Here is a 25,146-nt window from a genome sequence, read left to right as displayed (position 1 = left end):
TGCCAAGCCATGCCTTCCCTGGACTGGAAACAAGCTTCCGAGGACCGGTTACTGGCATTCCAGCCGTCTTCAGCCCGGCTTGCTTGAATCCAGTGGCAAAGTGAGCAAGGGACTCACGTCTGAGCATACCCTGCCACACTTATGGCGGCCAAAGCGGTACAAAAGGGGGTGGTGATGGACGGAGCATCTGAACCAATCAAACACTCACACCCAGTCAAAAGATCTGGGTTTGATCCATCACCGTTCTTTAGCCCACTCTGCCACCCCAGTTCAGACATGGCTATATGCAAATCAGTCTGACCCTGTGCCTCATGGGAACAGTCCAGCCCGAACTGCCAAGCCATGCCTTCCCTGGACCGGAAACAAGCTTCCGAGGACCGGTTTCTGGCATTCCAGCCGTCTTCAGCCCGGCTTGCTTGAATCCAGTGGCAAAGTGAGCAAGGGACTCACGTCTGAGCATTCCCTGCCACACTTATGGCGGCCAAAGTGGTTCAAAAGGGGGTGGTGATGGACGGAGCATCTGAACCATTCAAACACTCACACCGAGTCAAAAGATCTGGGTTTGATCCATCACCGTTCTTTAGCCCACTCTGCCACCCCAATTCAGACATGGCTATATGCAAATCAGTCTGACCCTGTGCCTCATGGGAACAGTCCAGCCCGAACTGCCAAGCCATGCCTTCCCTGGACCGGAAACAAGCTTCCGAGGACCGGTTTCTGGCATTCCAGCCGTCTTCATTCCGGCTTGCTTGAATCCAGTGGCAAAGTGAGCAAGGGACTCACGTCTGAGCACACCCTGCCACACTTATGGCGGCCAAAGCGGTACAAAAGGGGGTGGTGATGGACGGAGCATCTGAACCAATCAAACACTCACACCCAGTCAAAAGATCTGGGTTTGATCCATCACCGTTCTTTAGCCCACTCTGCCAACCCAGTTCAGACATGGCTATATGCAAATCAGTCTGACCCTGTGCCTCATGGGAACAGTCCAGCCCGAACTGCCAAGCCATGCGTTCCCTGGACCGGAAACAAGCTTCCGAGGAACGGTTACTGGCATTCCAGCCGTCTTCAGCCCGGCTTGCTTTAATCCAGTGGCAAAGTGAGCAAGGGACTCACGTCTGAGCATACCCTGCCACACTTATGGCGGCCAAAGCGGTACAAAAGGGGGTGGTGATGCACGGAGCATCTGAACCAATCAAACACTCACACCCAGTCAAAAGATCTGGGTTTGATCCATCACCGTTCTTTAGCCCACTCTGCCACCCCAGTTCAGACATGGCTATATGCAAATCAGTCTGACCCTGTGCCTCATGGGAACAGTCCAGCCTGAACCGTCAAGCCATGCCTTCCCTGGACCGGAAACAAGCTTCGAGGACCGGTTTCTGGCATTCTAGCCGTCTTCAGCCCGGCTTGCTTGAATCCAGTGGCAAAGTGAGCAAGGGACTCACGTCTGAGCATACCCTGCCACACTTATGGCGGCCAAAGCGGTACAAAAGGGGGTGGCAGAGTGGGCTAAAGAACGGTGATGGATTAAACCCAGATCTTTTGACTGGGTGTGAGTGTTTGATTGATTTAGATGCTCCATCCATCACCACCCCCTTTTGTACCGCTTTTGGCCGCCATAAGTGTGGCAGGGTATGTTCAGACGTGAGTCCCTTGCTCACTTTGCCACTGGATTCAAGCAAGCCGGGCTGAAGACGGCTGGAATGCCAGAAACCAGTCCTCGGAAGCTTGTTTCCGGTCCAGGGAAGACATGGCTTGGCAGTTCGGGCTGGACTGTTCCCATGAGGCACAGGGTCAGACTGATTTGCATATAGCCAGGTCTGAACTGGGGTGGCAGAGTGGGCTAAAGAACGGTGATGGATTAAACCCAGATCTTTTGACTGGGTGTGAGTGTTTGATTGATTCAGATGCTCCGTCCATCACCATCCCCTTTTGCACCGCTTTTGGCCGCCATAAGTGTGGCAGGGTATGCTCAGACGTGAGTCCCTTGCTCACTTTGCTACTGGATTCAAGCAAGCCGGGCTGAAGACGGCTGTAATGCCAGAAACCGGTCCTCGGAAGCTTGTTTCCGGTCCAGGGAAGACATGGCTTGGCAGTTTGGGCTGGACTGTTCCCATGAGGCACAGGGTCAGACTGATTTGCATATAGCCAGGTCTGAACTGGGGTGGCAGAGTGGGCTAAAGAACGGTGATGGATTAAACCCAGATCTTTTGACTGGGTGTGAGTGTTTGATTGATTCAGATGCTCCGTCCATCACCACCCCCTTTTGTACCGCAAGTATTGTGTGGACATTGTTCACATTTCCTCCAAGCCTAAAGAAAGTAAATGCCACTAAAGTTACTTGCCGAATTTGCAAGGCAGTGCTTTCTAGGGGAGACCGCACGAAGACATACTCGTGTGGTACTGCGAGTATGCGGAAGCACCTGCAAACAAAACACCCCATCAATTTTGCAAGGGAGGAATTGAGAAGACTGAGGGGGACTCCTGCAGATCCATCGTCTGTTCCAAGTACCAGTGGAGCAACCCCATCAACTTCATCATCGCCTCCCGACATCCGTCCCCAATTTGGGAAAGTACGGATGACATGTATAAAATGCAGTCGTCTGATTGCGTTTGGGGAGCAGTCGGTCGATCTGGTGTGTCAAGCCATTGACAACCACCGTTGTTAGTTTTCTTTTTTTATCTCCTCCCAGTTTTTAGTTCTGTTTCTCCAGTTCACATTTTTTCCCCTGTTTTTAAAAAAAAATACAAAATCATTCAAACAACAAGAAAAAAAGTTATTTTCAGAACTAACTACTCTAGATAAAGAAATAGCTAAACTAGTATGCTAGTGTGTGAAAGTTTAGATTAATGTATGTGTAGTACATAATTGACTTTAAAAATACATTTGTGATGTGTGGTGATTGCATAAGTGCAGAATTATAAGGAAGTGCTGCAGCATGACACTGTTTAACTGTTTAACTACAGCATGCTGTGGTACTTCCGAAGCACAGGGATGCAACATATGTATATGAAATGTTGCAAGTCTGTGCTTCCTTCTGCACAGCTGCTTAAACTGCAGCCATGTGGTGACACAGGCACCTTTGCACCATGGTGCAAGGATGTCCATGTCATGTGGAGATTGTTGTTGTGCAGGAAGGGATACCTTTCTGCATAAAAACAATCAGTAAAGGCATTTTTCTCCTTCAATGTATGCTGTGCATTGTGGCATATATTAAAAGTGAAAAAATTAGAAGTGAAAACAATTTTACGTGTTGTGCTTTGCTACACCAATTGGAGGATGGTGAAGCATTCACAAACATGTCCAGATTTACGATTTCTGATATATCTGGAGATGTGTCTTGTTCTGTGAGTGTTCTGTACAAACACACCTTTTCAACGCAAAGTGGTGTGTATGATGAGATTATATTTACATGGAAAAGAAAAGGTAGAAAGAATGCTTTTCCTCACCTTGCAAATGAGAAAGAGAGTTAATAGCTAGGCCAATTGTTATTATAGGAGTAAATGTATGTACTGATAACAGAGAACAAGATACATTTATAACTACTTACGTTTTAGGGAACTGATAGGACATGTTTATATATTACTGAAGGGAAGGGATGGGGCCTAATATGACATGTGCAAAAACACTCAGTGATGTGGTTTAAGTTAAAGAGTTTCATTTCTTTTAATTCTGAAATTATCAAGACCTACAAAACCACCATATGTGTCTATTACTATACCATGTATCTTGCAGACGGGTGTTCTGAAGCTGTCCCCTATTTCATACCTGTCTGCATTGGAGTTTTCTGGCACAAATCTAGTCCATCCATCTTCCTTTTTTTCAACTGTGTGGAAACACAGTCCATTGTGCATTTTAAGAGTTACATAAGCTTACCTCAACAGTAATACACCTAGAAAACGCTACACATTTCATTCACTTGTTTTTATATTCTAAATTGTGGTAAATTCCATATCTTAAAATTAAGATCTGTAAACGAAAAGAAAAAATAGTTATAACATGTAATAATACATTTTTAATAGCACAGCATAATTTTAACATTTTACAAAGTAATGTATTTGCCTTTTTTGCTGTTCTCAGAATATATTGAATTCAATCGTACTCATCACATAACAGCGGGCAAAAAAAACAATCAATTAGATTGTTTAACAAAAAACAATAATCCATCTATTGTGAAATACTAGATAATACAAATCACACATATATAAAATGATTACTGCTAAGAAAATGTTATAACTTAAATTTATAAACACTATAAATGATGCCAGTTAAAATTACACACCGAGACAATGTGCAACAAAAACTCCATAATTCACAGAAATACCTTTTCTTGATGCCAAATTGTATTTTTGCAGTCATTTTTATGTAAATTGTCCAATCCAATGGTAATCCTATTAAATGATAATATATAATAATATTAAATTCCTCAGAGGCTGAATTATCTTCCTAAAACTTTGGGCTTTATAAATATTAGGTAGGAATTTGGTAATTCGAAAGGCAAACGTTGTTTGAAAACCAACTCAGCAACATTACAAAGACTCCAGCCTTTCTCACTTTTTAGATAGGCAGTGTAAAGTCCAGAAGTTGTTTTAGGACCATCGTGGAAGATTATTGCTACTACTACAAAAGTCCTTCCTGATATTGATATATATATATATATATATATATATATATATTGCAGCAGAGGAGGCTGCAGCAGCAACTCGCCCTATCTGCCACTGACCTGGTCATTCGACTTTGTTTTTCTCTCCCCTCTGAGGCCGGAGAACTGTTCACCAAGCGCTGGGGCCATCGTTATTCCACAGACGCCGGGAGTGTCTGGAAAACGACACCTCCCAGCATCCTTTTGGCTGCGTTTCGCGCCAGCCCAGAGACAATTACTTTACTAAGGAGCAAGGTATTGTTACTTTATGGACTACCTCTGAGTTTCATATGTTACTGCACCAAGCATTTTCTGTTAAGTATATCCATGTTTCCGAGAGACTGAGACTGAGAGGCTAAAGGCTGCTAACCTTGGACATTGTAACTTTAATCATTGAACTTTTTGACGGCGCCAAAGACACTGCATTAAGCACTTTAGGTAATTGCACTTTTGCACATAAGATATATTTAGGGCTGCTAAAATTTGATTGGTGTTGTTCTTCTGGAGGTACTCGCGTTGTCCGGGCTTAGCTCTGTGTTATAATCTGATGTTAGTCCGCTTTAAGGAACCATATGATGTCATCTAGAATGTGAGCTTCAGGCAAGACAGTTCGTGTTAGCTTGGAAACTGACTGGCTGGACGTTGATGCTGTCTACAATAAAAGATACTTTAATCACAAGAAATGGAGTTTATTTTTTATTTTATTTTTATTTTCAAAGTTTTATATAGCGCAAACAAGATCTTCGCAGATATCAGAGCGCTTTACATAGAGGGGTACATGAGGGAACATATTCAAACAAATAAATCAGTAGATCACACAGTACAAATATGTGGCTGCCCAGCCCATTACGTGAGTAATAAGACAACTCATACAAATAAGTAAATGGGTCAAACAAGTAGTACAGATCGGTGCAGGGTGTTAACAGAGTTCGAGATAATAGTTCAAGTGTATTTAGCCATGAGGATAGCTTTTACTTCTTTTTTAAAGAGTGTAGTGGAAGATATAAGCCTTGTTTCGGGAGTGAGTGAGTTCCAAATCCTAGGCGCCATTCCTGAGAAGGAGCGCTTGTATGTTTTTTCCTTCCGGAATCTTCGAGGTTTCAGCAGAAGATTGTTTGTGCCTCTCGTGTTTCTAATTCCCCCAGAGATTGTCAGTTTCTGAGCGAGGTAGCCGGGTGAGTTTAGGTGTACCGCCTTGTGTGTCATGCAGGCGATTTTCAGATGTATTCTGGCTTCAAAAGGCAGCCAGTTCAGGGATTTCAAGTCAGGGGTAATATGGGAGTGTTTTTTGACCCGGTGGTGAGTCTCGCTGCAGCATTCAGAGAAGCTCTTAGTGGTGCGGTTGTAGTTAGGGGGAGTCCGCAGAGGGCGGTGCTGCCGTATTCAATTCGTGGGATGACTAGCGCTTGTACCGTGGTTTGGAAGTCTTTGGCTGGGAGGTAGGGTTTAAGTTTCCTCAAAGTATTGATCTGGAAGTTCGCTCCCTTTGTTGCCTTGCTGATATGTTGCTGCATGTTGAGATTGGAGTCGAGAGTTATGCCTAGGGATTTTGCTGAGTCCACGATGGTGGGTAGGACATTGAGTGCAGTTAGCTGTTTAAGCCAGGTTTGAGTGGTAGAGATCTTAGTGGGAGGTGAGATCAGAAGGAACTCAGTTTTCAGGGCATTGAGTTTGAGGTGATTATCGGCAAGCCAGGATTGGGTGCATCTGATAGTTGAGTTCAGGAGCGGGATGTCATTGGGGGATTGTAATTTGAGGTAAAGTTGAGTGTCATCGGCGTACATGTGAAAGTGTATATTGGATGCTTGTAGCAAGGTGGTGAGAGGTGTGGTATATAAATAAATAATACCGGATCTAGGTTTGACTGGACATAGTAATAACAGATAGCTCAATAAATAAGAGTCAAGATTCGAGGTAGTAGGAGTTTGCAGGTTTAATACAGCATAAGGACAGGAACAGGACAACCTACACAGGAATAGGATGGCAGCGCTGCCGGGGGCAGGATCAAGGGAAAGGAAAAGGATAACTTTTAATAACAATGCACAAGCATATATACTAAAACAGTTGCATTACAGTGAATACAGTAGGCGGAGCAGTGGGTGTGGTCAATAGCAGTCACGGAAGATAAAGGTGAAAAGAGGTGTAACAGGAGGCGTATACATAGACATGTGATGTAAACGTAACAGAATATGTCATAAATGGGGCGGAAACATGGAGGGGGCTACCTAAGGAGCCGGGACCTCTGACCTAATGGTGCGCGCAAACTGACAATGACGTGTTACTAGGAGAAGCTGGGGGCTATGACTTCTGCACTAGGAGCAGAGACTGAAGTCTGGAGAGTCAGGGCGACATGTACCTAAACCCTATCTAGTATCTAATGTTTAGAGAACATGTTGATATAAACTAAGAGTCAGGAGGGGAGAGGCTAACAGACTCTAAGACTGGAGCATGCATTATTCTACATGTAGTGCGTAATGAAGAATATTAAATGACCATTAAATGCAGTATTTCTCTTACATGGAGACGTAAAGGCTAGACAATGACGGAAACTATTGATGCGATTCAGTAGCTTAGGAATGCAGAGAAGGAGGGCTGGACTGATAACTAGAATCATAACATACTCTTGGCAGACTAACAGGCAGAGCCAGGCTGAACCGGGCACTGTGAGGCAGGAAGTAAGTGAAGGGTCGAGGATACAGGTGGGGGCTGTATCGCTCCTCAGCGAGGGCTCAGGAGACAGGAGCTGAATCTGGTGTCCGGGCCCTTTTGAGGCCTAGAAACGGGGACTTTATAATGAAATAACGTGCACACTGAGAAACATGGCAACGTAACTTTACATAGGCCTGATATTCGTAGTGTTCACGAGAACTGGGAACTGGCATACTAGGGATGGACACAACTGTAATCGCGTCTTTAATCGAACATGGGGGATACATATGCATATTAATCATGCACACATAGCATAAGATGGGGAACACGTAGGGACACAGAACATGGCAAAATTTACTTTTCCACATTCCCTCCTTGTCACTACGTTTCCATCAGGAAACATCAATATTCATGATACCATCTATCATTTCATACAGTATCATTTGCTCGTCTCGAATTTCTTGGAACGGGATTTAGAACGGGACTTGGGACTAGGAATACAAGAGGTAGCACAAATGCCGCAAATCGCAGGGCCACATTGTATACAGAGGCAGCAACTAAATATGATCGCTACTGCAATACCCAGAAATGACAATACTTTCCATCCCCAGGCGGAAATTATATTCCAGAACCAACCGGACCATGTCCAGGTGCCTGGATCTTGGTGTAACATATGGGCAATTTTATGGAGTCTGGTTATAGCTGAATAAACAGACGGCGCGTTATTAGGAATGAAAATGCAGCAACTAGATCCGATGACTCTACATGCCCCGCCCCTATCGGCCAGTATGACGTCAAGGACGAGACGATTCTGGAGCACGACAATTCTCATAAAGGATTGTTCTTCGGTTAAGTTACCTAGAGCAGAAGTAGTCTCAATCACTACTGCTTCAAGGGTTCTGGTTAATCTACGTATCAGTTTACTATTCACGACAGTACCTAAGTAGGGAAAGACACCTTTATTGATATCTATGTATTGTTCTAGAGCAGTTTCAGTATAATCGACAATCGGGAGGTCTCTCTTGTGTCTAGTATGTACTAGGTGGGAATTCCTATGATAGTCAGGTGGGGCTAGAAAAACTGGTGGCAGTAGGAAGGCAATGTAACAGGTTCCCTCCCAATCGAGGGGCAGACGAATATATGCGGTCTGACCACAAACAAAATAAGAATGACGTGAAGCTTTGAAAATAGATTTCCTACTGTCACTATACTTGACAATAGTAGTACAATCACTATGGCCTACATGTACGGAACCATTCTTTCGGACACATAATTCGCCTTTCACTGGTAATACTGACATAGCAGGTAAGTCTGGAGTAGTATCAGACTGAACATTCAGGACCATGAAATTCGAAGAATAATTACCTAAATTGTAAACTTCATTTTCTAGATCTAACCCTGTTCTGTGGGGAAGACCTTGCTTGCCTGGGAAACATGTACTGTTAAGAAAAGACATATCTGTTGAGGATGACGTTAACGTGGACCATGCTCCACACGAACCATTATGTGAAAATGGATAAGGAAAGAGTGGCAGAACTCCCTTCGGTGTCTGGAAAGGGGGGAGTCGACCACACACCCAACAATTAGTGGCATTGCTGGTCTGGTGTGAATAATGTAACATGCGGATAAAGGAATTATTACGCATAGCAAGACGATAAGATAGTTCATGAGGAGGCAGATCACTAAACGTGTGCTCTACTGTAACAATGGAAGACTTATTTACATGAGAAACTGGAAAATACAAATAAAATGCATAACCTGTGCAGGTAATCATAAGGCTGAGATATAGCAGAAAACATAAAATAATAGTGCAACTTTTAGAGTTCTCACTAACTCTCTCTCTGTGGGGGTCTATTATATACATGTCAGAAACCGGTCTAACCGTTTCACCTAGGGGAGGACTTAGACAATCAAACTGGCTGACTTATTTTACTAGACCTTAATTTTTTCTTATACTCCTGCTGCGGAGTTTTCTCTAACAGGGAGGAATCTGTATCATTGTCTTTTGCGGGACAGTCCTTAAGAATAGTACTTTGGCAATCCTTAAAATCCTCGGAAATGTTCTTGGAAACAGTCTTTAGTCCATAAAATTTTTTCACATGAGACAGGTGGACCCAGCCCTTCCTGCCTTCCAGCTTGACGGCAGTACGGGTGGCCAGGAGGACCTGCTTGGGCTCCTTCCAGCGGGGCTCCAGCGGACTTGAACGATCAAAATTCCGGACAAGAACCATGCATCCGGGAACGATTTCATGCGGTGCCACCTCGGTATTGTCTGGAAATGCGGCGGCAACCTGTGAACGACAAGAGTGTAGGGCAGACATCAAGGAAGCTAGGTAATCTGTCAGCATATTACTTGAAACATCGGTAATACTTCGGGGTCTAGGTGTACCCCACATATTAGGGGGGCGGCCGAATACGACCTCGTACGGGGACAGACCTGATCAGGAATGTGCGACCATGCGCATATAAAACAAAGCGACTGGCAGAGCTACTAGCCAGTCCACACCTTTCTCTTTACATATTTTGGCGATGCGGATTTTCAGGGTCTGGTTATGTCTCTCTACGAGACCGGCTGCTTCAGGATGGCGTACACAATGGAACTTCCACTGGTACCCTAACAACAGGGAAACGTGTTTCATCAGTTCAGATGAGAATGGCTGGCCGTTGTCAGAATATACGACCCTAGGGAGTCCGTAGCGGGGGAAGAATTCACGAACCAACTGCTTGGCAGTGGTCGCGGCTGTGTAATCTGGGACCGGATATGCCTCTGTCCATCTAGACAAAGCGCATACAACTACAAGGACATACTTGAAACCTCGACATCGCTCCATCTGAATATAATCCATCTGGAGGACTTCAAAAGGGTGGTCAGGGGGCTGGAATCCACCTTGTTCCACCGGGACACTTTTACCTGGATTAAACTGGCAACATATCATACAGGTACGGACTTTCTGCTTGGCTGCAGCTCGTAAATGCTTGTTGAACCAAATGTTCTGGATACTGTCTAACATAGCCTTTTCTCCTAAATGTGCTGGACTATGTGCGGTATTGATAATGACTTGAACCATAGAGTCGGGGAGAAACCATGTGGCTCTACCCTTCGTTACCCATCCCTGATCTGTCTGGACCCCTCCTTGTTCGGACCATTTCTTGATTTCATCGGGAGTAGCATGTAACTGGATATCTATGATTCGAAATAACTGACGGTAACAGTGTAGCAGGATTTAGAACGTTGCAGCGTCTGATTTCTATGTGTGGCTGGAACAGTGTCAGTTCATAACCTGTTAAACGTGCAATTGTCAAGTGCTGAGTCTGTGTTCGGTTTAAAAGAACTTCCACGGAGTGTGGAACTTGTACTGTCAAGGAATGTCCTAATACTATGGAATCACTTTGTCTGATAGCTAGTGCTGTGGCTGCAACTGACTTGAGGCACGCAGGCAGAGCCTGGGCTACAGGATCTAGTGTGCTCGAAAAATAAGCACAGGGCTTGTATTGTCCTGCTTGATCTTGTGTGAGAACAGATAATGCTGTACCTTCACGTTCAGTGACGAAAAGTGTAAAAGGCTTACTGTAGTTCGGTGTTGCTAGAACAGGAGCTTGGCATAAAGCTTTCTTTAACTCATTGAAACTAAGTGTATGTTCAGATGTCCAAGGGAGGACAGTCGATACGGCTGCCTCCTGTGTCGTTAACTGTATCAGTGGCTTGGCTAGAAATGCATACTGAGGAATCCATTGTCTGCAGTAAGAAGTGAGGCCGATAAAAGCACGTACCTCCTTCTGGGTCTTGGGCTGAGGAAGACTCGCTATTAACTGGATACGGTCTGGTGTCAACTGCCTACCCCTCTTGGACAGTAAGTGGCCTAAATAGATCACTTGCTAGACACAGAATTGAAGCTTCGAAGGGGACACCTTGTGCCCCATCTCGGCAAGGAAATACAAGACTGTAAGTGATACTCGCTCGCAAGCACGTTCAGAACGGGCTGTGATCAGTAGATCATCGACATACTGGAGCAGGGCAGTGTCAGTTGGCATGTGAATGTTGTCTAGTTGTCTCTTAAGTGCTTGACTGTAAATACTAGGACTTTCTGTGAAACCTTGAGGAGCTCGTGTAAATTGGTAGCTCCTTCCATTTAAACAAAATCCGAAAAGAAACTGGATGAATGGGGACACTGAAAAACGCGTTCTTGAGGTCTATGACTGTAAAAAATGAGGCTTCGGAATCAATGGCTGTCAGTAGGGAAGAGATATCTGGGACAACTGGGTACTGGGGAATAATACATTTATTAAGTTCTCGAAGGTCAATCACTAATCGATATACTGGGGGTGCATTTGGATCAGTACGTTTCATGACTGGAATGATCGGAGAATTACATACATTGGAGTCAGTTTCTACAACTACTCCTTGAGCGATGAGCTCGTCAATAATTTTGGATAAGGCTGTTACAGCCTCAGGTGGCAATCTGTACTGTCTGATTCGTGGTAACACTACACCTGGTTTGAGAGTCACACGATGGGGTGTGATTTGCATAAAACCTACATCAGTTGGACCTTGTGCCCATAGATGCTGCGGAACATTAGACAATCTCGGATCAAAATCTCGTAATACATAGTGACCCTTGAAGTCACGTAGAAACAATCGTATTCCCTCTGGGGAACAGCAAATAACTGCACCTAATTCTTTCAGTGTCTTAATGCCTAACAGATTTTCTGGACATGACTTTGTAAGTAACAGATCAGTAGTGCGGGACAATGGACCTACTTCTAGAGTAACTGGCTTAGATATCTCGTTTACAATAGGCTTTCCTGAAAATCCAAGGGAAACATTTCTAGAGCCTGAGAGCGGAGCCCCTGGAACTTCGGCGTGACTAATGGTCGTCCTACTTGCCCCTGTATCAATCAGAAACTTTCTGTCTTTCCCTAGTACTTGACTATGAACATAGGGACCCTCTTGATCTACAGGAATCTCGATGAGAGGCAAGCCTACCTCCCTCTCTAGGCTGTTTCATGAATATGGCTGATACTCTGGATACTCGGACTGTGCATACTGGTACATCTGCTGTGTAACATGCTGTGTTGCAGCTATAGGCTGCGGTGCTGGAACTGTCTGTTGTGCATTCTGTGGCTGAGAAGTCTGTGAAACTTGTTCTTGTCTAGGCGGACGTGGTCTTTCTTTAGTCTTACCGGTAGCTATGTTATGTTTCAGAACTGCACACTCGTTTATATAGTGACCTGGCTGTTTACAATAATTGCAGGTCCCTTTAACGGGAACTGCAGGATGACTAGCTTGATTCGTACCCCTCTTCTGACTGTCTTGAGGAACAGATTGTGCAACTAGTACTTTCATTTTGGTGTCTTTCATACGTTTTCTTTCATGATCTTGCTCTTCTCTGATTCTATTCTGGTGATACTGAAGCATCTGTAACATTTGGGACGGGGTATTAGCTTGCCATGTACTTTCGACTTTCAAAACTCGGTTCTTAACTTGTGGACTTGAATTCTCGACTAATTTAGTAACAAAAAGATGAGGGTATGACTCACTACTTGTCTTGAGGCCACTGTTAATACTAAAGCATTTCTCAAATCTAGAATAAAAATCACTAGTGTCTTCGTCTTGTTTCTGTTTACAGGCTGAGATTGCATCCCAGTCTTCCTTTTTAGTGGCTAACAATCTGGGCAAAACTTGTATTAACAGTTCTGGTAATTCTTTACATTTCTCTCCAAGACCGGTACCTGGTACTCGTATCTTATCTTCAGCTTCTAGAACTGCCCAATCGATCTTTTTCTCTCCCACCTCCCAATCCTTTTCCTTGAGTTTCTCGTATACCCCTGCGGGCAACAGGACCTTTAACATTTTAATTATATCTGGATACGTGTATTCTCCCATACGGAGCATGTCTTTTAATTCTCGGTGGAACCCTGCTGGATCTTTGTCATGACAGGGAATTAATTTCTTCATTTCTAAGAGTTCCATCTTTGTAATCGGGGTATAAACAAATACTCGTTGCATTTCACCATCAGGTGTCCTAACTGGATGTACTTCTCGTAACGGATTCTGTCTGTCTATGTAAAACGGTTTACTTTCTGGAGGTGAGACATGAACAAAATGCGGGTTCAGGAACGTTCTATATTTGTGGCGTTGTTCTAGAATAACACTAATTAAATCGGTACCTAGACCTCTCCATCTATACTGGAGTAACTCGTTCAGGACATCATGTAACGGACCTGGATCAGAGTGTTGACCCTCATACAGAGTAATGAGGTGCTGGATCATATACATACCCACCAGTCGCTGCTCGGCTGGGGGCAATTTCAGAAACATGTGTGCCACTATTTCGTCTGGAAAAGTGGTAGAATCAGTAATCCATCGGACTGCTGATCGGACTAGTTCTTGTTCATGCATAGTACTGAGTTCACTATAACCGATTCGTGATTTCAGAATATGATCGGTAGCTTGAAATACTTGTTCTAGAGAACCTTGTTCTGGTGCTGGATGATGAAAAACTGACTTGTGTTCTAGGCGTGAATGGCGGTCTGGAAGTCTAGATTTTCCTACATACGCTATTCTGGCGGGATTCTCGTCCTCTACCTCTTCTGTAGGAGAGTCATTCTCTTTCTCGCTTACTTGTGCTGCTTTACGTTGTTCGTGTAACCTTATTATTTCTTTACGAATTTTCTTGTACATACTCTCTATACTACTGATGGTTCTGTGCTTACCCTCGGCTATATTATCACTCCACCTTGTCAGGATTCTCATTTCGGCCGGATCTTTAGTCGGAGAATCTTGTTCTCTTATTAAACAATTAATCAGAAACTTTAATAACATGAGCTGGATCTCAGCTTTCCTTTGAGACATGGCTTCGCCAATACTTTCTGGATCATCCCCTGTACGGATGAAACGATATATTCTGTCTAGATCTTCTTTCATATTCGGTAGGGTGTCCAAATACCCGGTCACCCGTCTTACACGGATGGAATATATAACCGTACTATCATCACCTGTGACTGGATCATAGCGGCATTCAGTAAGAGCTCGTCGGATATCTGCAACGGACTTATATTTGGGCGTACGCTGTAACGCACTTTCATGTAACTCGACTAACGTTACTCGTTGGTGTGGTGGCGGGGTACCAGGAGGACCTCCTCCTGCGGCCCCTAAACTAGAATCATCGACTGATACTCTTCGTGCTGGCAGAGTGGGAAATTGTAATGTGGACTGGACCGGGGGTACCGTAACAGGTACTCCGGTGACTGGAGGAGCAGGATTTACATTATTTACAGGGACTGGCGGAACAGGATTTGCATATTCTGGAACCGTGTCGTCCAAATAGGACGAAATAAAAATATCAGCTGCGGTCGGTTTGTGACGTAGCTTGGTCGGAACTAATGGTGGCGGGAGATTACTGGATGCCTCCGGGGTTGCTTTTGGCAAGCCCTCGGCAAGGAGAGGGTACATACCCTTAATAAGGGCATTCCTCTGTCTGTCTGACTGTTCGGTTTTAACTCGTTCACCTATCTCGATTAGTTCCCTTTCTTGGGCTCGTTCTAAGGATTCTCTACTTAGTTCTGACTTTCTGATTTCTTTTTCGGTTCTTTTATGAGATTCTTTGCGCCATAACTCGATGGCATCTTTCTGTGACTGTCTGGCTTTCTTTTTCCATAATGCTTCTTCTACTCGCATGATGCACTCGGCATCCCACGTACCTGATACAGGCCATCTATACTTTTCTTCTAACTCTTTGGTATACTCTACCCATAAATCTAGATATAATATGGCACTTATGCCATGCTTCTGATACATAAAATGACCTGGACTGTCCCTAGGCGGGACAGGAACTGCTTCTTCTAACAGACCTTTTCTAGTTCTTAACTGACGTAGTCTGGAAAATAACGGCATGACTGAACTGTAATCTGGACACAATACAATACACAATGAACACGATAATACAATAACGATAATTACACCACTTTCATACCACGACACTAAAATACATGAAAAACATTTAAAATAACAGTTCGAACAGAATACTACCTGGAATACGGAAAACAGAATACATGAATTGCTCGAGAACAGAACTGACTTGAACAGAAACTAGATGCACTGCTGGAACAGTACGAAACTTACCGGTCTCATAAAGAGACACGTCAGGACCCGCATCCACCGAAGTGGACACTTCGTTTTGGGATCTGTGTACCACCAAACCCCACGGACCAGAGTCAATTAAATTGACCCTGTCTAGATACTACCCCAGCAACGGTACTCACCGGGCAGCAAGAACGGAAGGCCTCGGACTGGACTGGACTGCTTCGACGCCGGACGGACGAACTTCGGACTTCAGTTACGGGTGGGCCTCCGGATACCTCGGACCTTGGACTCTCGGCTTGGGCTCTGGTCGGGACTCGCCGCGTTCCTCCACCGCCTCGTCTGGATGCTGGACCGCAACCTCCGTCTCCTCCGTGGGCCTGAGGGATACTTGAAGCAGAAATATCTGCACGTGCACGGTATGGTTCCGTCACGGCTGCAGAGGATCAGGGGGCATACGTGGCTTCACCGGCGCGTGGGGAAAGGGCAAGTCCCTATTCGGGCGCCATTATGTGGTATATAAATAAATAATACCGGATCTAGGTTTGACTGGACATAGTAATAACAGATAGCTCAATAAATAAGAGTCAAGATTCGAGGTAGTAGGAGTTTGCAGGTTTAATACAGCATAAGGACAGGAACAGGACAACCTACACAGGAATAGGATGGCAGCGCTGCCGGGGGCAGGATCAAGGGAAAGGAAAAGGATAACTTTTAATAACAATGCACAAGCATATATACTAAAACAGTTGCATTACAGTGAATACAGTAGGCGGAGCAGTGGGTGTGGTCAATAGCAGTCACGGAAGATAAGGGTGAAAAGAGGTGTAACAGGAGGCGTATACATAGACATGTGATGTAAACGTAACAGAATATGTCATAAATGGGGCGGAAACATGGAGGGGGCTACCTAAGGAGTCGGGACCTCTGACTTAATGGTGCGCGCAAACTGACAATGATGTGTTACTAGGAGAAGCTGGGGGCTATGACTTCTGCACTAGGAGCAGAGACTGAAGTCTGGAGAGTCAGGGCGACATGTACCTAAACCCTATCTAGTATCTAATGTTTAGAGAACATGTTGATATAAACTAAGAGTCAGGAGGGGAGAGGCTAACAGACTCTAAGACTGGAGCATGCATTATTCTACATGTAGTGCGTAATGAAGAATATTAAATGACCATTAAATGCAGTATTTCTCTTACATGGAGACGTAAAGGCTAGACAATGACGGAAACTATTGATGCGATTCAGTAGCTTAGGAATGCAGAGAAGGAGGGCTGGACTGATAACTAGAATCATAACATACTCTTGGCAGACTAACAGGCAGAGCCAGGCTGAACCGGGCACTGTGAGGCAGGAAGTAAGTGAAGGGTCGAGGATACAGGTGGGGGCTGTATCGCTCCTCAGCGAGGGCTCAGGAGACAGGAGCTGAATCTGGTGTCCGGGCCCTTTTGAGGCCTAGAAACGGGGACTTTATAATGAAATAACGTGCACACTGAGAAACATGGCAACGTAACTTTACATAGGCCTGATATTCGTAGTGTTCACGAGAACTGGGAACTGGCATACTAGGGATGGACACAACTGTAATCGCGTCTTTAATCGAACATGGGGGATACATATGCATATTAATCATGCACACATAGCATAAGATGGGGAACACGTAGGGACACAGAACATGGCAAAATTTACTTTTCCACAGAGGTTCCATGACTAGGTTGAACAAAGTTGGGGATAGAGAGGATCCTTGGGGGACGCCTAGCGTTACCGGTATTGGCGAGGACATCAGGTTGTTACTCTTGAATTTCTGAGTCCTGTTGTGGAGAAAGGAAGTGAACCACTTGAGAACAGTTCCAGATAGACCCATTCTTGTGTTTAGTAGTTCTAGTAGATTCTCATGTTTAACGGTGTCGAATGCTGAAGAGAGATCAAGAAGGATGAGGAGGCAGGTGTTGTTTTGGTCTAGCATTTGAAGTGCGTCGTCAATTATGTGAGTCATAGCAGTTTCTGTGCTGTGTCCTGCTCGGAAGCCTGACTGGTGAGGGTTGAGGAGATCAAATTGCTCAATGTGTTTAGTCAATTGTAGTTGTGCGCATTTTTCCAGCAGTTTGGCGAGAGTGGGAATATTGGTGATGGGACGGTAATTGTTGAGATCAGAGGGGTCGGCTGTAGGTTTCTTTAGTAGAGGTGTGACCTGACCAACTTTGAGGGAGTCAGGTATGCTTCCTTGTTGGAGAGAGCTGTTGATAATTTTAGTCCAGAGAGGGAGAAGCGAAGGGGTAAAGTCTTTTACTGCGGAGGCAGGGAGGGGGTCCGTGAGGTGATTGGATGGTTTCAGGGTGCTGAGCAGTTTGCCAATTTCTTCTTCCGAGTATGTGCCGAAGGTTGACCAAGTAGCATTGTTTTTTGGTTCAGTGGGTGCTAGGCATTGGGGTTTGGAGTAGAGGCTTGCGTCAATGAGGAGATCGCTTTTTATTTTGTCAGTTTTTTGGATAAAGAAAGAAGCAAAGTCCTCACAGGAGGGTGCCTCACGCCTAGTGCTGAGTGGTTGGGGTTGCTCCTTGGATTGTGAATTGATTAGCTCAAACAGTTTTCTCGGGCGGTTTTTTGATTGTTCGAGTTGGAGGCTGAAGAAGTCTGATTTTGAGCGTTTTATTTTCCTAAAGTAGGCGTTTCTCTTTTTCTTCAGATCTTTTAGGTGCTTTGCAGAGGGAGCTGATCTCCAGGTACGCTCTGCCATTTGCATGTCTCGTCTATCCTCATTGAGACTCCCGTGGTACCATGGCTTGGAGATTTTAGCAGAGACTCTTTTCAGCTCCATAGGTGCAGCCTCATTAATTATAGTGGTCATAGCGTTGAGATAGTGGTCAGTCAGAGTTTGGACGTCCGTAGCGCCTGTCGGTGGGAGTAGGAGATTGCAACTGCTAGGGGGCAAAGAGCCTGGGTTGAGCTTTTTCGAGTCTCTTTTCCAGACTTTCGGCTTGGAGAGTTGAGCCGGGTTAACTTTGACTTTTTCATTGATAAAGAATGTGACAATATGATGATCTGACCAGTCACAGGGTTGGATGGACTCGAGTTGGATGGAGTCCTCTTTGGAGATGATCAGGTCGAGGGTAGAACCTTTCTCGTGGGTCGGGCTGTTGCATATTTGGGTGAGGTTAAGGGCATCGAGGAAATTTTTAAGACTGTTTACCACTGCGTCGTTGCGATCGTTCCAGTGGAGGTTGAAGTCACCAAGGTATATTTGGGTGAGTTGCCATCCCGAATTGGTTGAGATCAAATCCATGATTTGTTGGGAAAAGGTGAAGTTGTCCCTGGGTGGGTGGTAAATGCTGTGCAGAGAGCATATCGGTTTGCCCTCACTAATAATGTTGAGGCAGATGTATTCCCATGATGATGGGGATGGTAGGGAGGTGGAATTGACTTTATGAACAGAGAGGTTGTTCCTGTAGATGCATGCGATTCCACCACCAATTTTGCCTGTTCTGTCGAGCCTGATAATGTGGTAGTTGGGAGAAACCAAGATGTCCATTATAGGTGTCGAAGATTCAGTTAGCCAGGTTTCAGTCAGGATGATTAGGTCAAGGTCCCGCGATAAGAGGAGGTCAGCAATGGTGGCGGAATGTTTCTTGGTTGATCTGCAGTTGAGAAGAGTGCATTTGAGACGGGGTGTGTTGAGGGTGGTCGATGGTTCAAGAGAGAGAGGGACTTTTCTAAGGTTATTGGGGATGGAGAATCTGCTGTTTAGTGTGGGTGGTCTAAGGGGATTTGAGTGTATCGTGGGAATGTTGAGGTGTGGGGTGGTTGTGTTAGTTTGGTGGGCTGGGTCATAGGAGCGGAGAAGGGTGTGTGTGTCGAGGTCAGAAGAAGAGTTGTGGGTGCGACGAGGGCGGTTGTTGCGATTACGAGCTGGGATTGAGGTCAGATTGGGGGATAGCTGAGTGAGAGAGTTAGTCGGAAGGGTGGGGGACAAGTTGGGCGGGGAGGTGTAGTTGAGTGAGGGGTTGCAGGGGCGATGCGGGGGACAAGGGCAGCTACTGCGCCTATGAGCAGGGATTGACGCCCGGTGTGGGGCGTGTTGAGTGAGGGAGTCAGCCGGCGGAGTAGGGGGCAAGTTGGGAGGGGAGGTGGAGGTGGGTGCGGGGTGTATGGGGTGTGTAGAGAGTAGTTCTTTGATGGTGTGTATGTCTTCTTTGATCTGGCGACAAGGACGACTTAACTTGATTGGGGACAAGTGGAAAACAGCATCAATTCCCCTACAATTTTAATTGGACTTATTCATTTTTATCTATTCTTCATCGGAAAAAAAAACGGAAAAAGGAAGAGAAAACCGGAACTTTGGGCTATTACAAATCACAGCCTTACAGCCTGGACGTCGTGTTCAACGTTTCAACAATCTAAAGGTAATTTATTGCCTTTTGCATACCTCGCATGCTTCGTAGTGCCTGTAACCGCCCCGCATTTTTTAACTCCGAGGAAGGTTCCATACCTCGTGAACATAGACTTTCCCTCGAGAGCTCAAAGACATTACCTGCGCGCGTCACTGGGATTCTTCTTTGAATGCGAAGGGTGACGGAGCCTACGTCATTGTGCCTGAATTGAACCCAACGTGACCCCGCGCTGAACGTAAGCGCCATCTTGTATTCACAGACTTCCAAAGGAAAAGGCTGTGCACTTTCGAGTACGATAATCGGCTCATTGGACCTGTCATCACTACATTACTACCAGCTGACTGTCAAATACAGATCGTGTCACCTTTCGATTCTGAACTTGGATTTTGACAATTCATCACATTATTTTACGGTATCTTTTATTTCGTTTTTGGGGATTTACTTTGAGTTTAACGGAGACTGTTTACCAGGATATGAGACTGTTTGCCAGATTTACTAGGATATAAGACTGTTTACCAGGATTACCACAAAAGCAGTATTTTAACACTATTTGGGTCTTCATCACACTTTTTACTATTAACTTTCATTTTAGGACTGCTCTTCATTTTATTTTTATTTTGTCCTTTATTGTTTCTGACTATTGTATCTGCCTCACCTTTTAATAATTTCTCTAGTATGGCTTCATCTACTTCAACGTCACAACCTCCTCCTTTTCTTTCAGAAAAAGGAGATCCAATATTACCTTGGAAGCGATGGAGGAATCTTTTTGACTCTTACATTTTGGCTATTGGTGGAGAAAAAATTTCCGCAGTCAGAAAACAGGCTATTCTTTTACATAATTTAGGCGTAGAAGGACGTAACATATATGATAGCATGGACTTGCTTACGATTGGAAGTGGTGAGGGTGAGCCTTGCGATGTATATGAAATGTCAATGATGATGTTACAAACATATTTTGGTCCTCGCATAAATATAGTTTTGGAACGACACAGATTTTTTACAAGGACACAGGGTTCTACTGAACGAGTCAAAGGTTATGTAGCTTCTCTTAAAACATTAGCACGCACCTGTGAGTTTGAAGAGTTATCTGATTCGTTAGTCAGAGATCAATTAGTGCGATGCACAAATAGTTTTCGGGTGCAGGAAAAACTTTTATAAAAAAATCCTACTCTTGATGAGGCCATTAAAATTGTTGAAGGAATGGAAAATACCTCATCTTGGGTAAAAGAGATTAAAAGAGGTCATGAAGAGAAGAGAGAATTAGAAAGTGAAATTCATGTTGTTAATGATGAGCACAGTTTCGAACAACGTGTGAGTGTGGGTAAGGTTGTTGCTAATGACAAATTTAAAAAGAATGACAAGGATATGGTCACGCGCAACCTTGTAAAGCCTCAAACAAATGGTGGTGATAAAGGGAGTAAAGATTCACTTAAACCTAAGTGTATGAGATGCGGGAGTTTCACACATTTTTCGAGTTATCCACAATGCTATGCAAAGGATGCTGTATGCATGAAATGTGGTATTAAGGGACATTACGCTCGAGTCTGTAAGTCAACACGGGCTCCAGAAAAAACAAATTCCGATGCAGTACGTGTTGTAGTGTCTAGCATCAGGGAAGAAGATGGAATGATTGATGCCGGCAAAATCTTTATGCCTGAATGTGACATCATGGTGAATAATTTCAAATTTGTTGTCTTGGCTGACTCAGGGTCTCCTTACACCATGATAGGCAACAAAGAATGGGATGAGGTTGTAGGGTTAGATGAAACTACTTTGATTCCACCTGATATAAATCCAGTTGGCTATGCCAAAGCTAAGATTAATGTTCTTGGGTATATAGAGGCTTGTATTAAATTTAAAGACAGAAGAACGTTTGGTAAAGTTTATGTGGCTATGAGGGGTGACAACTTGTTGGGTTGGAGACATCAACGTGATTTGGGAATCAGGCTTAATCCATCTGCTGAGGATCCTAAAGACCAAGTTATGTTGATTGATGGTGATAGTAATGCCTGTGCTGTTGACAATCAGAAGTGTGTGTATTTCAAAAAATTTCCTGAGGTTTTTTCTGAAGAGTTGGGATGTCTTAACCCCTTCGACGCTCATGAGGTAGCCTCCTCGCACGCTCATGACGAGCCCAGCTCGTCATGTAACATGCGCTTTACAAATTCTCAGCGTGCGAGCGGAATTCCGCCCGCATGCATGCGGTTAAGGGTTTTGAGCACAAGATTATTTTGAAAAACAAGGCCATACCTTGTGTTTACAAAGTAAGAAAAGTTCCAAACATGATGATGGATCCCTTGAGACAGGAGTTGGAGAGATTACTGGAGTTGAATGTGATTGAGGAGATAGAGGCATCGGAATGGTTGGCCCCCATTGTTTTGGCCCCTAAGGATGGGGGTGCCAAAATTAGGATGTGTGTGGATTTGAGGGGGTTGAATCAGTGGATTTGGGTTGACAGGCAACCGTTACCCAATATTTCGTAGTCACTTAGCACTCTCAAGAATGCGAGTGTTTTTAGAGTTTTGGACTTATCGTCCGCATAGCACCAGATTGTTTTGCACAAAGAGTCAAGGCATCTTACATCGTTTGTGACACCTTTGGGTGCGTATTGTTTTAAGAGAATGCCTTTCGGATTAGCATCGGCAGCTGCATGTTTTCAGAGGGTCATGAAGAGGGTTTTAAACGGAATTGGGAATATCATGTTTTTTCAAGACGACATTCTAATCTACGGGAAGGGAGAGGTTGAGCATAGTAAGACATTGCTTGAAGTCTTGGAAAGATTGAAGGAGAAAGGATTGACTGTAAAAAAGGAGAAGTGTCGGATTGGTGTGGAGACTGTTACGTACCTTGGTCATGTAATTTCTGGTACGGGAATACAACCAAAGCTAGAACTAGCTGAATGTGTTAAAAAAGCTCCAGTACCTAGCGATAAAGATCAAGTGAGGTCATTCCTTGGACTTGCGGAGTTTTACGCTAAGTTTGTTCAAGGATTTGCTAGTCTGACTGAACCCATGAGGATGCTACTTAGGAAAGGTGTACATTTTGAGTGGTCAGAAGACTGCCAGAAAGCTTATGAGAAGATCAAGGAAGAGATTGGAAAGATGCTTACCCTTGGGCATTTCGATGTAAATAAAAAAAACATTTTAACCACTGATGCTAGTCTCAAGGGTTTGGGCGCTGTACTTTCTCAGGTAGTAAATGGTGAACCAAGTACAGTTGCATTTGCTTCTAGGGCACTTAAACAGGCAGAGGCAAACTATTCTTGCATTGAAAGGGAAGCACTTAGTGTTTTTTGGGCGGTACAACACTTTAAATTTTACTTATGGGGTATTCCATTCTTGGTAAGAACCGACCATAGGCCCCTTGTTCGAATTTTTTCTTGCAGGCATAGTAAACACTTAACGCCAAGAATCAAACGTTGGAGTGAGGGATTACAAGAGTACAATTTTGTTGTACAATATATACCTGGGTCGAATAACAAATCTGCTGACTGTTTGTCGCGATTGCCACTGGAGGAAAGCAGTGATAATGACAAGGAAGAATGTGTATTTTGGGTTGCTGAAGATGCTTTGACACAAGACGAGTGGAGGAATGGTGTGATTAAAGATAGGATTCTATCTGAGCTCAAAACCTGGATAAGTCAAGGTTGGCCGGATTATAAATCTTTGGATCAAGAGATGAAAACGTATTGGTCTGTCAAAGATGAAATTTCCTTTGTGGGAGACAATTTACTGAGAGGCATGAGGGTTATTCCTCCAGTTGAGTTTAGAGACAAAATTATAAACACAGCTCATGAGGGTCACCTTGGAAGGAGTCTCACCAAGGCTAGAGTGAGAGAAAGATACTGGTGGCCAATTATGGACCGTATGATCGAGGATGTTGTCAAGGACTGTACTTTGTGTGCATCTAATGACAAGTCTTATACGACCACTCACACACCATTTTCACCAGTAAAGATTCCTGAGGTTGTCTGGACAAAGTTGGGTTTAGACATCATGGGGCCATTCGATCTGTTACCACCAAGTGAACGTTTTGTCATTTTATTGGTAGATTACACATCCAAATGGGTAATAACGAAGTGTACCTCTTCTGTGAATGCCAAATCTGTTATTGAGTTTCTAAAGGGAGTGTTTGCTTTTGAAGGTCTACCAAAATTTCTGATAACAGATAATGGCGTGCAATTCGTCTCTGGTGAGATGAATGATTTTCTTAATAGTTGTGGTGTGATTCATCAAAAAACTGCATTATATTCTCCTCAGGCCAATGGCTTGGCGGAGAGAATGAACCGATTGGTCAAAACTTGTCTTCAACGTGCATTGGATACTAAAATATCTCTTAAAGAGATCATAAGAGATACCTTGTGGGCACATAGAACCACACCCAATGCTGTTACTTTGACATCCCCTTTTGAAGCCTTGAGGGGTAGGAAGGCGATTTCCAAGTTAAATCCTGTTTGGATGCCAATAATGGACGGATGAGCTTTATCAACTGATGTAAAAAAAAAATAAGATCTTAAAATACCAGAGTCAATACAAAACGAGATATGATTCTAAAATGTGTGTGAAAGGGAAGAAGTGGAATGTTGGAGACAAAGTTTTGATAAAGAATCCCAGACACACGCTTAAGGGCAAGAGTACCTTCATGGGTCCCTTTATCATTGTCTCCATTAAAAAAAATGTCGTCAGAGTTAACAATGGTAGTGTTTGGAGCATGTCCAGATTGGTCAAATGTTTGAAAAATGGTCCTAACTCTTCAGATTCTCAAAACTGTTCTCACAGTGATGTTGATGATGTAGGGCCATTTTCTCATGACCAAGATGCTGGAACTTCTTGTACTGATTTAACATCTGCTGGTCCTAGTTCTAACCAACCTTCCAAAAGGCAACATCATTTGCCCCTGAAATATAAAGATTATCTTATGTCTTGAATTTCTATTTTTGGATTTCTGCAAAGTTATTTTCACTGTATCTAATTGACCGCTTCTTTCTTTTAATTGGTCTTTTCATTTTTGGTTCTTGTTCTCCTCTTTCTTTTGATTTATTGGGAAGGGGATGTGTTATAATCTGATGTTAGTCTGCTTTAAGGAACCATATGATGTCATCTAGAATGTGAGCTTCAGGCAAGACAGTTCGTGTTAGCTTGGAAACTGACTGGCTGGACGTTGATGCTGTCTACAATAAAAGATACTTTAATCACAAGAAATAGAGTATCCTGCTTTTTAACACTCTGCCGAGGCGCAACGAGGCTGACTCCTGCGCCGGCCAGGCTTTGTTCCGCCGAGACGCTGGGACCTTTGCCCCACTGCTTCCTCTGTTGGCCGGGCTCTGCCCCACTGGTCTGGACCTACAATTCCCAGCAGCCCTGCAGCCCAGACCCAGGCC

Source organism: Lissotriton helveticus, chromosome 8, assembly GCF_964261635.1.
Source record: "Lissotriton helveticus chromosome 8, aLisHel1.1, whole genome shotgun sequence".
NCBI classification, from domain to species: Eukaryota; Metazoa; Chordata; class Amphibia; order Caudata; family Salamandridae; genus Lissotriton; species Lissotriton helveticus.
Note: the sequence above shows the minus strand (reverse complement) of the source record.